This window comes from Festucalex cinctus, chromosome 11 (genome assembly GCF_051991245.1).
Source record: "Festucalex cinctus isolate MCC-2025b chromosome 11, RoL_Fcin_1.0, whole genome shotgun sequence".
Lineage (NCBI taxonomy): Eukaryota > Metazoa > Chordata > Actinopteri > Syngnathiformes > Syngnathidae > Festucalex > Festucalex cinctus.
The window spans coordinates 16214447-16220702 of NC_135421.1; the positions used below are offsets into that span (position 1 = coordinate 16214447).

At 39.4% G+C, this 6256-nt stretch overlaps 1 protein-coding gene across 7 annotated transcripts in view; it reads right to left on the bottom strand.

Annotated features, from left to right (window-relative positions):
* Nucleotides 1-4606, bottom strand: part of LOC144030649 (PTB domain-containing engulfment adapter protein 1-like) — a 55694-nt gene extending 51088 nt beyond the window's left edge. For 2 of the 7 annotated variants that reach the window (XM_077537119.1, XM_077537116.1), the window contains exon 1: nt 4420-4604. The gene's annotated coding sequence lies outside the window, so the exon portion shown is untranslated. Of the gene's footprint in view, nt 1-4419 lie in introns of all 7 variants that reach the window. The other 5 variants (XM_077537114.1, XM_077537118.1, XM_077537115.1 and 2 more) reach the window with 3 other exon arrangements.
* Between the last annotated feature and the right edge of the window lie 1650 nt (nt 4607-6256).

Consider the following 6256-nt stretch of genomic DNA (forward strand, 5'->3'; position numbering starts at 1 on the left):
AGCTCAATATTGATCCATATATAAGGCGCACTGGATTATAAGGCGCATGATCAGCTTTTGAAAAAATTGAAGGCTTTTAGGTGCGCCTTATAGTGCGGAAAATACGGTGTGTACACACATATATATATATATATATATATATATATATATATATATATATATATATATATATATATATATATATCGTACCGCATCATGTGATGCAAATACAGCTACATTTGAAAACATCATCTGCAGTTTGCTGGCCCTGAGCTGAGGCGTTCGGAGCCATCAAACTAATTAAAGTTGCAACGTACACACTTCAAATGACGAACCGTAACATTTCAAGCCAATAAGGACGAGGATACGCTTCATCATAAATGAAAAATAATTCCCAGCAGTTCATCATCACACGCAGTCATCTGCAGTCTCGAGCTGACAAGACTGGCTCCCTTTGAATGACTAATAAAGTCAAAGAGCCATCGAAAGCAGTCGGTTAGCAGCCACAATGGGACTCCTTGAGTTGGACGGGGAACATGTTGGACAAGGTTGAAACAGTAATTTACTTTGAAGAGATCTTGTAAAGATGTCAGGGCAAAAAAACACTGACCTGAATCTGTGATCGTCTTGTAAAAAAGTTACAGTAACAAACCTGTACGACGAACATCTTTTTTTGGGTCAAACAAGAGAACATCAATGCGATACATAAATGCTAACGTGTGAAATATGAAGTCTGACTTTTGTGGGACCCAAATACTGGCTAGCATGTTTTTGAAGATGGATCATTCTGAGTCTTTACAACCTTTACAATTGAATGATTTTTACTAGTGTTGTTCCGATAACGATACTGGTATCGGCAGAGGCTCCGATACTGCATTAAAACAGTGGTATCGGTATCGGTGAGTACTTACAAGTAACATGCCGATACCATTATTTCCGACACTAACATAGGAGTTTGGATGCAGCATCTTGTGTTTTGCTCGTGCACGACATTCACTGATATGTGACATGCTCACTGCATGCCGATCCAAGTTGTCCTATTGGCCCTTGAATGCTCTGAACCAATAGCAGGACAGCTTTTTCATGTTGAGGGAAAAAAAAAAACGTAGGTATCGGTATGGTATAGTATCGGCCGATACTGCAATACTGACTTTGTATCGATAATGTCCATATTTGGATCGACCCGCCCACCTCTACCACAAAACAACAAAAAAGTGAGAGGTCATTCCTGTTCGGAAGTGCAACTGTTGTTTGCGACCATTCCCGGAGATCTTGGTTGAAAATCAACTAAGCGGGTAAATGTAATCAAGAGCTTTGTTAAATACACAAAAGCGACGATCCACAGCGAAGGTATTATGCATGCAAAGCTCCTAAAACACAACGTGAGTGGCCGATTGCTGAGTGAGCGCCTGATTTCTGACGGCGCTCTTTTTGCTGCTTTTCTCAGCCTGTCCTTGACAATTGATTGAGCCAGCCAGCATCAAGATTCTCATGACAAGTTAAACAATTTGCCCGGCAGCTCACAAATATTCATTATCTCCAGTTAGGCCAGACTTGGGTGGGCGTTTCGCTTATTAGAAGCGTTTGTGGTGTTTTGACGTAAATCAGGATTAGACTGAGGCAAGGCAAGCCAGGCGGTAGTCAGACGCCCTCTAATCTTGCCGTTTTTAATTTTCCGGCAAGTAACAGATGCAAAAATCTTTGCTGATTAAAAGCGCTTTCATGTTGCCGCTCAGCGCGTGCTGTTGGCTTCACTGAGCTGACATCAAACCGCTTAAAGATGGAACACTGGAGCCCGCTGCCACGGAGCTTTGGGTGACAGTGAAGAAATAAATGGCGAAGGCCGAATCCTTGTGACGATGTTATCAGTCACCGTGCGATCTTGTTGATGGATGGATGAAGCCTTTTGCAGAAAGTCAAGAAAAAAGCCGACAACAGAAAAAACGTGAACACTTATCTGACTTAAGGAATCCGTCGAGATGTCAGCCGGATAATCGGGTTTACGGCTGCATGAACACGGCATATAGCGGAAAATCTCTAAAACACAAGCAGCAAAAGAACAACATTCTAACGTGCAAAAAGAACAACATGCTAACGTGCAAAAAGAACAACATGCTAACGTGCAAAAACAAGATGCTAGCTTGCAAAAGAACAACATGCTAACATGCAAAAGCACAACATGCTAACGTGCAAAAGAACAACATGCTAACGTGCAAAAGAACAACATGCTAATATGCAAAAGAACAACATGCGAACGTGCAAAAGAACAACATGCTAATATGCAAAAAGAACAACATGCTAACGTGCAAAAGAACAACATGCTAATATGCAAAAGAACAACATGCTAACGTGCAAAAGAACAACATGCTAATATGCAAAAAGAACAACATGCTAACGTGCAAAAGAACAACATGCTAATATGCAAAAGAACAACATGCTAACGTGCAAAAGAACAACATGCTAACGTGCAAAAGAACAACATGCTAATGTGCAAAAGAACAACATGCTAGTATGCAAAAGAACAACATGCTAACGTGCAAAAGAACAACATGCTAACGTGCAAAAGAACAACATGCTAATGTGCAAAAGAACAACATGCTAACGTGCAAAAAGAACAACATGCTAACATGCAAAAGAACAACATGCTAGCATGCAAAAAGAACAACATGATAACGTGCGAAAGAACAACATGCTAGTATGCAAAAAGAACAACATGCTAGTATGCAAAAAGAACAACATGCTAATGTGTTGCGTGGTGGTGGCAGCATTACGCTTGGGTGTCAACATTTCAATGCTGTTGTGGCTGTAGCCGAGACGGAGTGAATTATGAACAGTTCAAAAGAGTGAAAAACCTTCAGGCCTCGGGGAGCAAATAGAAAATGGCAGGAAAAGCCTACTAGAACAGCTGATGTTTATTTTGGCTGAATGAGACACACTTGAAATGATGGAAGGTGTGTTTGTAAAATGGGTTTGAACGAGATTGGTTCATTTTGACAACAGTCACATCCCCAATTATAGGAGGGTGTGCACATTTTTGCAACCAAATCTCGGTTTATTTTTACTCGCAATTTTTTTTTTTTTTGAGTTGAGCAGAAATTATTCATCCTGGTGTCATTTTTTTTTAATGGAATTGCAACAGGGGTATGCAGACTTATTATATCCACCAGTCTGTGACACATACACGTCCACAAATGTGTTTTTTTTTTTTGTTTGTTTTGTTTTTTTAAGAAAAAAGAAAAACACTGTCAGTCTAAGCCAGGGATGTCACTATCAATTCTTTTTCAAATTGATTATTCTATCAATTATTTTGAGTAAACAAATAATCGTAAAGCCACCCCCCCCCCTTTTTTTTCATGAATGTTGCCTTATTTATTTATTTATTTATTTATTCATTTATTGTTAATCCACTAAGGTTGAACGCAAGTTGATTTGAGTGGATATGACTACTCATTAATTGTCGTACGTAGGCATTATTTTTAAACACCATCAAAATTAGCCTATGCTAAACGGTTAGCAATCGCGGCTAGCATTAGCGCATTAGCGATTAAGGTAAATAAACTGTAACCACCATTTAGCTCACACAAACATTATCAACGTGAGTTGAATTGAGTGGATACAACCTAAACAAACAGCAATAAAAAAAATAAAAAATAAAAACGCAGAGCGATAATTGTTCTAAAATTAGTATATATGCTTATGTCCATCGTGAAATAATACAAGTGGAATCGTGCCAAGATTGTCAAGTTCTTCACATGACATTTGTCACAAACACACACACAAAGAATGTTTTTGTTTCTTGCAGGGAGAGACTGCTACGGATTAACGTCATTTCCATTCATTTCAATGACCAAAGACTATTTGGGATATGAATAGGCTATACAAGTGAAGGGACGGAACAAATGCAGCTCGTATCTCACGTCACTGTACTGTACTGTAAAGCAATAGATTTGAGTCCAGAACCTCTCAGCTGCGAGCCAACCGTTTCAGTAACCATTTCAACACTGTGTCAGCAGCAAACCCATCCCAGACCCTAAAACCGAACCGGGATCATCTCAAATGTAGAAAGGATGGGTGTACTTCGGTTGAAAAATGACACTGAATGCTTCGACGTCGCACTCGCGTGCCGATCTGCTGTTTTTGTTTTGTTTTTTTGGAATCGCACACACTCGCTCGACTCGCACACAATCGGAGAGAAACTATAATAACGAAGCCGTTATACAGTGCAGAGACAAAAACAAAAAGCCGCTCGTCCACCTTTACCGGACTTGCGCAACAAAGTTTCCGTCACCGCTTGAGCTTCTCAGCAACAAACGTGCACAGCAAGCTGTGCAACAGCAACGACAATAACAATCAACTTGCAACTTTTTCCATCGTTTTTTGCCACAACAAGACGCTCTGACTGGAATTGAACCCGGTCGGGGTTCGTCTGGTTTTACTTACGGGTCGCGCGTCCGATCGAGTATCCCCAGCGGCAGCGGTCAACAAAAACCCCAAACGAGCCTCTCCGCTCCGGTCCGGTCCGGTCCGGTGTCTCCCGCCCCTGCTCGCCGGGCACATCCAACCAACAGTGTCACTACTCACTCTCCTCCTCCTCCTCCTCTTCTTTTTCCTCTTCTTTCTCCTCCCTCTTCCTCCTCCTCCGAGCAGGGATCGTGACGTCACTGAGGCGCTCACGCAGCCTCCAGGCGCGGAGCAACTTGAATAATAACGTACACGCATGCGCCAACCTGCTGCTTTTGGGTCGCGATATCTTCGCTTGCAACCAAGATTATTTTAGTTAACTTAAAAAAGTAAATAAATAAAAGTAAAAAAAAAAAATAAAATAAATTGTTATAAAAACAAAAATAAAATAAAAACAAAAAAACTGCTTTTTAAAAAAAACGAAAACTAACTGAAACGACATTAAAGTTAACAAAACTAACTAGAATTATAGCAAAATTTGGTGATTAATTTAATACATGAGGCATTCTGGGTTGATTTTTTTATTGCGATGATTTTAAGTAGATTTATTTTGATATTAACAGGAATAGGGACGTTTGAAGGTGTGTCACGCAGAAGTGACGTCATCCAGCAGCAGCCAATAGAAAAGTACCCTCAGATGACGTCCCGTGTCTTTTAAATATTGCCCACAAGTAATAAATATTAAGAAAAATAAAATACTAACACTAAAACTAACTAAAACTCTGTAGCACATTTGCACTTTTACTATAGAAATAATCCAATTTCTATTTATGATTTGGACAACGGACACACCAGAACAACAAAACACACGTCAGTCGCATGTGCCACTTCTTTTTGCTTACATGAAAAATGAGTGGGTTCGGAATCCTACCCTGATGTACACCTTTGAAAATTAAAAATGAAATATTGATCAAGTAAAAAATAAATAAAAATCGATACAAAAATAATAAATATTTTGTTATATAATATTTAAATAAAAAATAAATACTTAATAAATTAAATTAAATAAATACTTAATAATTAATAAATAATTAAATAAACTTATAATAATAAACATATCTCATATTCATTGCTCTTATAACTGAGGCAGACATGCTCACCAGATATTATTTATAAATGAAATATCCTGATGTATCAATATTTTTCCAATGCACGACGATTTGAGCCACCAATGCTCCGAAATCTGCTTCTTGAAATTGAAGAAAAATCAACATGAAAGCTTCCCTGCAGTGCATCTCCAAGTGCCAACATGGTTGGAGCTGTCCCTTTCAGACATGTAGGGGAAGTAGCATTAAATACAGCTGAGTCTCTGTCGCGTAGCGCTTCGCCGCCAACAAAAGCCGAGCCTGAGCGGAATTAACCCATTTTTCCACATGGCTCATCCCTTCTCCAAGGAAGCGATAGCGACTGCATGAGAGCCCACAAAAAGACTTGTCATAACACTGCTTCGAACCAGGAAGTGATTCCGTCCGCATGACTTTGCGCACCTTTCCTTGGTTTAACCTCCAGGTGAACCAAAAGGCTTAATGGACAATGAATCGGACGGTGCACTCACAAATAATCGGCAGCTAAATTGAAAATGTGGGTCAACCTCTCAATGTGTGAGTATTTCACCAAGCTTATCTCTTAAAACAGTTCAACAAATTTCAGTTCAGGTTTAACATTCACCCACAATTTGCTCGCAAGTGGACATGACTGTATTTTTTTTGTTGACCAACAGCTATACCAATTTGTTTGGTTTTTTTTGTGGGTTTTTTTTTGGTTCATATACTACGCCGTAGGCAGTATCTTATTTTGAAATAGCTTGGTCAGAACC